Below are 11212 nucleotides of genomic sequence, written 5' to 3' on the forward strand. Positions count from 1 at the left end.
GGGATACATTTCAAGCGGGAAAGCTATTATTCTTGAAGTGAAGGACAAAGGTAAGTGAATACAAACCTTAATTCCTTAAAAACTATTCACTATACCCTAAAAATAAAATTATTTTCATGTAAAAAAATAAAAATACAATCTTTATAACACCCCTTCATAAGACTGAATTCACTTGTGACTGAATCATTAGACAATTATTTTTTCAAGTGACTTCCATAAATGAAATTACTGAAGCTTTACTGTTTATTTATGACCTCTCAAACAGACTAGAAAACCTAAAAAAAATGCCATAATGGTTTTCTATCCACTCCCTAGCCACAGTTTGATGGAAACTTTAAAATGGAAAATAGAGCACTTTGAATCTGTTTGTTTTAGAATTATAATTCAGGCTGAAAAAAAGAGTGGGTTCAATGCCAAGGATTAAATGTAAGAGAGCAATATAAATGCTTCCCTCTTAATTTAGATGTATGTTTTATTCTGACCCAATAAAAAAATAAAATATACAAAATACTCTCAGGGCAAACTTCCAACATCCACATATATCCCAACAAATAACATATATTCCAATAAATAGTATCATTATTTCCATGTAACTAAAATTATAGTGGCAAGGCCAGAAGATGTATATTTGAGAATAAAACAAATACTAAAACCAGAAGTAGAAAACTTTAACTTATTTTTATAAAATAATAAAATAGTATTATGTATCTAAAAAACAGAGAGCTACTGAAACATCTCCATCAGTGATTTTAAAAACATGACAAAATAACTCAGAATTTATTTTTTGAACGTAAGTTTCTCTACATACACTTTGCATTTCCTTTTACTTTGTGATGAAAATACTATCCAGATAATTAAGTTACTTCTGTTACATTTAATATATACTAGAGCTAACATTTAGCCATCTAAGTCTAAGCCTTAATAAAGGTCAAATTATCAATGAATTACCAACACAGCATTGTAATTATACATCTGTATTATAATTATACAAATGCATAATACACGTTTTTCACTAAAGTTTTACTTCTTACTCTAGAAACTAAATATCTATGGATTTGAAGGATTAAATATAAAGACAAATTTAAGGAGGCTTTTTTATGTTTATGTAACAAAGCCAAAATTATGTGACTATAGATGGAATTGCATAAATTTTCAGTCAATTGATATATTTGACTGATACACGTAGAAGGTAATACACTCACCTTAAGAACATCAGCTTTTATGATACCTATCAAGTTTTATTATGCAGAAAAAAGGTCATATATTATCACCTTGAAATAAATCAAACCTTTATCATAAATCAAAATATATATCAAAACTTTAAAACTTTAATCACTCATTTTTAATTTAAAAAAGACTTTGCTCTGAGGGCAGGGAACACTGATAGTCTATTGAATACACATGAAGTTTGTAGCAGAATAAACAAACCCAAACTGTGGATAATTCAAAAATTATCTGTTGTACTTGGAAAGATCCTGATGATAGGTAACATTAAGCTAATAGTAGATTTTTTTTTCATCTTGTGCATTTACCCACTGAGTGAGAACAGTTACCCCAAAAGCCGGATAAACTACTAAGGACACTAATCTGTTATTAAAATTATGGGTGTTACCTACAATTGCCTATTGTAATCATCATTCAGTGTGATTTATGTTTTCAAAACTTTAGGCATAACTAAGTCTGCTCTCACCCTTCTTCTTGTTCTTTCTCACCACCTAATTACTCCCCTACCATGTGTCTGTGAGAAACCAGAGTCCTTATGTTCCACAGACCGTCATCAGACTAATGCTCATTCCATTCTGCTGCCTCAAAAATCTGCTTTTCCCTTGACTGCCTAGAGAAATTCCCCTCTATCATTCAACACCTAGCTCCAGTAGCATCTCCTCTATTGTCTTCTTTAGTTCCCCTGACTATGGGTTAGCTCTGTTGTGCTGTCAGAAATGTTTAATTTGTGCTTCTTTCCCCTGTTATCTTGAATGTTCTTTGAGATGAGGATCTGTCTTAATCATTTTTGAGTCTAGCACAGTACCTGACATAGGTCCTTAGCAAATATCTTTGAAAAGAGAAAAGGAGAGAGGGAGAGAAGAAGGAAAGAAGATAAAAAGAAAATAGTTAGATGTTACTTCTAATAACTCTGCCTTTTTTTTTTTAGAATATTACTGGAAGCACAAATTCTAACTGTGTGGTAAGAACTCTATAAACTATCATCAATATAAATCAGATATTAGAAAACTTAAATACAGTCCTTAAATGTCTGACACCACAGCAGTGAGAAGGTACACAGGGGTTGCACAAAGATCTGCCTTCATTACTGTTAATCTTTAGGAAAAGAAAAGTTCAGAGTTATTATTCAAATGATAATATCAGTAAGATTTAGTTTGGTTTTAATAAAACTTATATTATTAGAGTGAATAACTTCCTAATTAAAGAATAGTTAAACAAAGCTAATAGGGAAGGAAAGAAAATCATACAGTTATTCAGGAAGAAGTTTAAGCAAAATCTAACATTTATTTGGGCAACTATTTCCCAGGAATGAACTGCTACTCATTAATGGGGTCAAAGACACTGGATGATTCTCTAGAGGCCCTTTTCTTTTCAAAAGGGCTTTCAAAATAAAGTGGGGGTGGAAGAAGAGGCTAGGGAACTGTTCCTTCGTGCACCAAATGCATTCTCAGAGTACTAACATCTGTTTCAGTTTACATACTTTAAGTATGACTTTACACATGGAAATTAAACTTAGGCAACATGCCTAAGAAGCCTGTCTGCAAAAGAACTACATGTACCATCAACAGCTGGAATTTGTATAGGTCCACACTCTACAAAGCATAATATCCTGTGAGCCATCAATGACCTCTATCTCAAAACCCAGATATCAAAGAACAACTTCTAACGCTCATGAAATTTTTACAGTAGAGAAGGACAGGACATTGAGGGAGTGAGGGAACAGGAATCTGATTCCAAAACAATATGGAGGAGTTCTAGAACTTAAACAGAGGCTTTGTAAATAAAGACAATTAAAGATCCAAAGACCTTTTAGAATTTCTTTATATTAAGAAATGCTCACTCCATAACATTCCACTAAATTTACTTATTAGTTAGATATTAAAAATATTTTTTCAATGTGCTAGTAAGATAATTACAGTTTCTGGTAGACTGAAGTAGCCTACAAAACCTGCAAAAATAATGATGTACCTTTGGTGCCACCATGTGGTATACCTGTATTTTTGCAGTTGTAATTTTTTTTTTTTAAATAATTTTCATACCTAGTTCTGAAGTCATCATCATCAGCCTAGACTTCTGGCATGCAAATACTATTAAAGACTTTAGGAATATAGGGTCTGTTCCCAGATAATTTACATAATGATGAATCATCAACCAATAAACGGTAACTGGGAGCCCACAATGCAGGAAACATTGCATTATGATATCTAGAAGAAAAATATATTGTCTTGTCCTCAAAGAACATACATCCATTAGCATCAAAACTCAGACAAATCAAGTATTAACATAAGACAACTCAAGAACTATTATATAACTAGATCGCAATAAGTGATAAAGAAAAGTTTAAGCACTCTGATTGGAAAGTAGGAAGATACATGAGAATGTTTATAGAAGAGAACTGAGAAGTTCTGAAGTTCTTGGAAAGGATTTAGATATACAGGATGAAAATAAGAGGGTGTTTCAAGCGGAAGCAACATTAAATAAAGGTACAGATCCAGAATCATCACAGAATGCTAGGAGGACCATACCCATACTGGGGTTCATAGAGGCGAGAAAAATAAGATAGATCAGAAAGATAAGTTAGGATGATCTGTGTCAGTCCTTCACTGCCAGATCAAGAAGCCTAGATTTTAGCCTATAAGTCATAGGGAATCACTGATCCGAAGCAACACGCTTTCATTTCCCACCATAGATATAATCCCTCTGCCACGTGAATGCCTTTATGAATGAGTTTATATGAAAATAACTTATTTCCCAAATTCAAAATAATCTAGCAGCTCAGATCCTCTAATCCCTCACTCTGAGTAGGTAATTTGAGGTTACAAAGCCCTGAAATCAAAGTTAACCAGTAAATCACTGCCAGATCTCCCGGGGGGGAAATCAATAAATACTTTGAAGGATGATGACTGGGCCCAAGGAGATGTGAACCTTCTTCCTAATGTTTTACTGAGATCTGTTCTGAGAGGATGGATGTGCACTGTAGGGAAGGAGAAGAACTTTAACAAAGAAGAAAGGAGGAAAAATTTAGGCTCACAGGTCCCATTCATAGCAGAGTGTAATGTAGTGTGTGTTGGTGGGGAGCGGAGTCAGGTAAAGGAATGAAGAACTGGGACAACTGCCAGGTGAGATTTAAATATCCCGGTAGAAGTAAAAACTCCTGTCTTGGTGTAAAAAACATCCAGCTTTTTCATGTCTTTTCTTCTTTGGCTTTCAGCTGAGCTAAATTTGATCTTTTTCTTACAGAAACTTGCTTAAGGCTGCAAAATCTAGGTAATATTCTCCTGTCACTTGATTTAATACCATCACCTTGGTTAATACATAGCCTGATTCTCAAGTAACAGTAGTTTAACCAAATTTAAAAATACTATAAAATTTATATTCCACTACAAAGTATCTACTGATCACTACAGAATTGGTTTTACAGAATTATTATTATTGGATAAAAGCTCCTCTCCTAGAGAAACCCCAACTCCACTATTTTACCCCAATTGACTTACAAATTTTTATAGTTGTTTGAATTAGGGAAACAATAAAGCCCATATGTTGTAGTTGGTTGACATGTCTTGAGATTCTTTTAATCCATAAGTCTGCCATTCTCTTTTTCATTTCTTTGCAATTTATTTATTAAAGAAATCAGATTGTTTGCCTTATAGTATGGTCCTGAGTCTGATTTTGCCTATCATATCCTTGAAATGTCATCATGTTTACCCCTTATATTTTTTGAAAATTGATAAGTGATCTAAAGACTTGGTCATATTCAGGGTTTTGTTTGTTTTTTGTTTTTTACAAAATTAATTTAGAGTCTTCATAGGAGGTACATAGTCTTCATAGCATCCTCTGTGATGCTAGTAGCCATTAACAATGCATTAATTCATTAGAAGTTACAAAACGGTGATATTATAATTCTATCAGTCCTCCTTAATTTATTAGTTAGAATGCTTATATGAAGAGATACTTCCCTCTATCAACCACTTGGTTATCCAAAGTATAATTCATTAGGAAAGGCAGAATAAATGCTTTACTCTTAATTTCTTTTCTAATAGGTAATAACTCTGAAGTAATAACTTTACTTCCTAACATCCTCCGTAGATGACCAATGACTTTTGTCATTATGAACTCATGGCTTCAAGTATAACATATATGTTTCAATATATTGCAATTATTATTCTTTTTGATACTCAAAATGCCCCAACTCAGTGGGAACCTCTTCAGGTTGGTTTGCTTTCTGGCCTTATAAGCAGTATTTTTAATCTTGTCTTTTAATATCAGAATCAACTAGGAAGCTTTTAAAACCCTGATGCCCAAAAAGAAAGATCTCAAATCAATAACCAAACTTTACACCTTAAGGAACTATAAAAAGAGCCAATTAATTCATAGTTAAGAAAAATAAAAGGAAATAATAAAAATTGGAGTGGAGATAAAATAGACAAACAATAGAGATAATCAATGAAATCAAAGTTAGTTCTTTGAAAATGTTAACAAAATGTTTCATTGACAAACATTTAGATAGACTAAAAAAAAAAGACATGGTGGAAATAACTAAGTGGGGACATTACACCAATCTTACAGAAGTAAAAAGGATTATAAGAGAATAATCTGAACAATTATAAGCAAACAAATTAGATAACCTAGATGAAGTGGACAAACTCCTAGAAATATATATATTTACTGAAGAAGAAATAGAATATTTCAACAGACTTACAAATCTCCCAACAAAGAGAAGTCCAGGACCACATGACTTTGCTGGTGAAGTCTACCAAATATTTCAAGAATTAATAGTAACCCTTCACAACCTCCTAGAATAAAAGAGAAGATGAGGGAACAATTCCTAACTCATTCTACTAGGCTAGCATTACCCTGATACCAAAGCCAAAGAGACCACAGAAAAGAAAACTATAGACCAACAGTCCTTTGAATACAGGTCTCCTCAGCCAAACACCAGCAAACTGAATCTACCATCAAATTAAAAGGATTATAAACTGCAATCCAGTGGGATTCATCTCAGAAATGCAAAGGTGTTTCAAAATATGAAAATCAATTAATGTAACACACCACATTAACAGAATGAAGGAAAAATCTCATACAGTCATCTCAATTGATCCAGAAATACAGCATCCTTTCATGGTTAAAACACTCAGCAAACTAGGAACAAACGGGAATTGCCTCAACATGACAAAGGGCACTTACGAAAAACCCACAGCTAACATCATACTTAATAGTGAAAGATTGAGAAGTCTCCTCCTAAGACCAGGAATAAGACAAGGATATCTACTTTCACCACTGCTATTCAGCATTGTACTGGAAGTTCTAGCCAAATCAATTAGATCAAAAAAGGAAATGAAAGGCATCCAAATTGGAAAAGAAGTAGTATCTATTCACAGATGACATGACCTGATATGTTAAAAAAAAAAAAAAAAAACCCTGAAGAATACACAACAGAAACCTATTGGAGCTAATAAATAAATTCAGCAAAGCAGCAGGATACAAGATCAACACACAAAAATCAGTTTTATTTCTATACATTAATAATTGCAGAGATGGGGGAATAGGAAGTGAATGCTTAATGGTAAAGGTTTTCCTTTTGGGTGATGAAAACGTCCTGGAACTAGAGTGGTGGTTGCACAATATTGTGAATGTACTAAATGTCACCAGTAAAAAACTTTATTATGTGTATTTCATTACAATTAAAAAGAAAAAAATTACATCAGAATTGCTAAGGATAGGACCAGGTTTCATTATTTTCTAAAGCACACCAGGTGGTTCCTATGCGTAGCTGAAGTTAACCACTTATTTATATATAGTAAGGAAAATTTATTAAGAGGCTAAAGATCCTTGGGGCTGTAACTGGCACAAAGTACTTATTAAGGCTGCGGACTTAAAAGTACGGTGTTTTGTATAAGCTGATTTTTATGTAAGTAGGACTTGAGAGTCTACTTAGGGTTTATTTTGCACAGTTGTCATTAAATTGTGCAATTCTTTCAGCTTTATGAAGTTGAAATTGAAATCCAAGAGTTCAATTAGAATTTTTAAATTCTGAAATGTCATTTTAACAATCTGAGAAAAAATACCAGCATATTAACAAAAGTTCTCTTCTGCACTGTTACTTCCCAATTGAATTACATCTTGAATCTGTACAAAATAAAATAGTATTATCTACATGTTCAGTCTTCATGGATACCCTCCATTCTTTCTTCCTACCCTACTGTTGACCAGAAGCCTTACCAACAACATAAACAGTCAATTAATATACATTCTGTATGTTAAATCTCTATCTGCACATAGTTTATACATTCCCAACATACCTAACTTTTTTTTAATTTTTTGAATATTTCTAGGCAATGTAATGCATCTGTGAGTTTTTTCAAATGTAAAAAATTTCCGAAAAGTTTTCCAACATATTTATTGAAAAACATCCATGTATAAGTGGACCCACACAGTTCAAACCCGTGTTGGTCAATGGTCAACTGTATAAATCATAAAACTCTTCATATGAAACATAGGAGAGTATCTTCATAAGCTTGGAACAGGTAACGTTCTTAGATACAGCAACAAAAGCATTATTCATAAAAGAAAAAAACTGACAAACTGTACTTCACCAAAATTTAAAACTTCAGTTCTGTGAAAGAAGCTGAACAGAATAAACAGAGATGCCACAATCTGGGAGAAAATATTTACAATTCACATATCTGACAGAGGAATCCTATGTAAAATATATGAAGAAATCTCAAAACTCAATAATAAGAACACAACCAATCAATAAAACAATGGATAAAAGATATGAAGACACTGCACCAAAGATATAGGTAGGACATAAACACATGAAAATATGCCCAACACCATTAGTCATTAGTGAAATGAAAATAAAACAGTGAAATCCCACTACAAACTTACAGTGGCAAAAATTTAAAATCCTGACAACACCAAGTGCTGAGAAGGATGTAAAGCAACTAAAACTTTCATACTTTACTGATTAGAATGCAAAATGAGACCAGAAACTGGAAAAACAGTCTGACAGTTTCTTAAAAATTTAAACATATGATTTGATCCAGCAATCCCACTTGTTGGTATTTATCCTAGAGAAAAAGAGAACTTATGTTCACATGAAAACCTACAAATCACTGTTTAGAGTGGTATTATTCATAATTTCCAAAACTGGAGGAAATGCTAAAGTCCTTCAACAAAAGAATAAATAAACAAACTGCAAAATATCCATGTAATAGAATACCACTCAGCAAATAAAAAAGAGAAAACGAAACTACTGGTCTACACAACTACATGGATTTCAAACATATTATGCTAAGTAAAAGAAGCTAGACTCAAAAGCTCACATATTATATAATGTCGTTTATATGACCTTCTGGAAAAGGAAAACTGTAGGGATAGAGAACAGATCAGTGGTTGCCCAGTGTAGTAGTTAATTTTATGTGTCAACTTAACTGGGTCACAGGGTACCCAGATATTTGGCTAAACATTATGTACAGGTTTGTCTGTCAGAGTATTTCCAGTGAGATTAGCAGGCAGCTCTCCCCAAAGTGGGTGGGCATCATCTGGGGCCCATTAATGCCCTGAGCAGAGCAAAAGGAAGAGGAATGGAGAATTTGTTCCTTCTCTACCTGACTGCTGAGCTGGTACATCGTTCTTCTCCTGTACTTGGACTGGATTTACACCATCAGCTTCACTGATGACCTTCCAACTCAGACTGAATTACACCACCGGTTTTCTAGGGTGTCCAACTTGCTGACTGCACATTGTAGGACTTTTCAGCCTCCATAATTGAGTACACCAATTCCTTAAATAAATAAACAAACAAATCAATCGATAAAAAATCCTGTTGGTTCTGTTTTTCTGGAGAACCCATACTAATACAGATTTTGGTACCGAGTGGGCTGCTGTTGTAACTAACAAAGACCTGCAAATGTGGAAGCAGCTCTAGAACAGGATAAAGGAAGAGGCTGGAAGACTTTTAGTGTCAATTGCCACAAAGGGACTTTTAGAGATGATTCTGGTGTGGACTTATAAAGAAAAGAGGAGAGCTGAAGACAACCACGGACCTGTTAAAGATGCTCAGCTCTCAACAAATGAGCCAAACCTTCCTTGCTCTCTTCTATGAAATGCCCACGTGCAGAGGGTATCCAGCCACTTCTATCACCCTCAATATTGTGTTACTTCTTTCCAGTCCTCCGAACACTTTAGAAAATTTTGGTTATATTTTAGAGTTTGTGGGCCAATCAATAAAGACTGGTGTCTGATATACAAATGCCAGGATCTGAAGGGAAATATTAGACTTAAAAAGCACAATTCATTATACTGAACAATTCTTGAAAAAGTGACTCCACATTACAATCTAAATTTTAATCAATGGACTGCCTATCCTTGCTACCTTTCAATTGTTGCTGATTGATGCAGTATTTACAGGCAATTTTGCTTTTTTTTTACACCACTTCATCAGTCCTTTTTCCTCCTGATTTCTGAAGAAATCATACTCTCTTATAATATTCCCTTTTCTTTGGGTTTTCCCAAAACTTTAGACTTAAAACTAAGTTAAACAGTTCCCTTTTGGGGCTGTCATTAGTTATTCCTCCTGCCTTTCCCAGTGACATGTGTTTCTCTTCCACAAAGCATTCACTCACAATTTAAAAAAATGCAGCTATCGTTCAACCTGCAGTATCTATTCTAGGAATTTCTCCTACAGCAACACTGAAAATGTGTGTCCTGTAACACTATTAGCCACTTTTTTAAAAATGGAAATGACTAAACATCCACCTTTGAGATAATGATTTAATCAATTATGGCACACTTATTCTACAAAGTACTATGAGGTCTTTAAAAAGGAGATAAAAATCTATATACACTGGAGTGAAACCATACATAGCTGGGGAAAAAAGAATACAACAGTGCATTGCATTGAAGAATGATGTTAATGTGCATGTATGCCCAGAAAAATATCAAGCAGCATATACACCAAACTTTTAATGCTGGAGAGATACTCATGGGGTGTAGGATGGACCAGGACCGTTCTATTTCTGCATTGAATTATGTTATATCAAATTTGTATCAACGTTGAATTTTTTAAATATCACTTTTTAACCTGCACAACCTTAACAATCACCTATTCATCAGGTTAAGCCTAAACCACCTCAGAGAAAATTATTCTCTCTTCTATTACTGTTTATTTTCTTCAGCATACAATCTGTGACTATCTTGTTTGTTAAATATTTTTATCGTCTCTCCCATAGAAGGTAACAGGGCAGGGAACACGGCTGCCTTGCACTGTGTCTCATACATAGAAGGCTCTCGGTAATTATCTGTCTCTAAAAAGACTGAAAGAATGTCGTAATTTTCTACACTTCAAGGATTAACAAGTACAAGGCAAGTCTCCTCTTCCTGATAAAGTTAAGCTGTCAGTGGCTCTTTGGGGGATTGGTAAATGTTAATTGAATGAATGAATGAAGATATGCACTGCCTAATATACAGGGACCACGAAAATGATACACATACGTTTATAAAAAGGAATGGAGAGGGAGGCATAAACATTCTCAGGGCTTCGGTCAACTAACCGGGGAAGCTAAAACCAAAACACGGGCAAACCAGGGAGCAGGGCCCTGAAACTTGGCCTGGGTACAGCGGTATGTCAGAAGACCCGAGCAGCTCCAATGAACTGGGGAGAACCCCGGAGTAAGAGCCAGGGGTCCAAAAGAAAAAGGAAGGCTCTCGGAGCTATGAAGATTGCTTAAAAACTATGCTATGCTCAGAAAAACGGGACAAAGTGACGACTAATAAGAAAAGCAAACACCTGTGCAAAAAGTTGACCGTTACCTTTCCAACCACGAACACAACTGCGCGACCAAGAAAGCTGTTGGCTTGAAACGCTGGCGTCATCTCATAGCGCCCGAATCAGAAGAGAGAGGGGAGGCCTGGAGGGGAATAGGAGGAAGGACTGGAAGTCACATGATACACTGTGTTCCGCCTTTCCATTCCGACGAAAGAAGCT

General features: G+C 34.6%; 1 protein-coding gene across 2 annotated transcripts in view; it reads right to left on the bottom strand.

Annotated features, from left to right (window-relative positions):
* COL5A2 (collagen type V alpha 2 chain) overlaps positions 1–11160 on the bottom strand; it is a 288262-nt gene extending 277102 nt beyond the window's left edge. For both annotated transcript variants that reach the window (XM_064484975.1, XM_031451781.2), the window contains exons 1-2: positions 11038–11160; positions 8835–9010 (exon numbers count right to left, since the gene is read on the bottom strand). The gene's annotated coding sequence lies outside the window, so the exon portion shown is untranslated. The remainder of the gene's footprint in view (positions 1–8834; positions 9011–11037) is intronic.
* Between the last annotated feature and the right edge of the window lie 52 nt (positions 11161–11212).

Source organism: Camelus dromedarius, chromosome 4, assembly GCF_036321535.1.
Source record: "Camelus dromedarius isolate mCamDro1 chromosome 4, mCamDro1.pat, whole genome shotgun sequence".
Lineage (NCBI taxonomy): Eukaryota > Metazoa > Chordata > Mammalia > Artiodactyla > Camelidae > Camelus > Camelus dromedarius.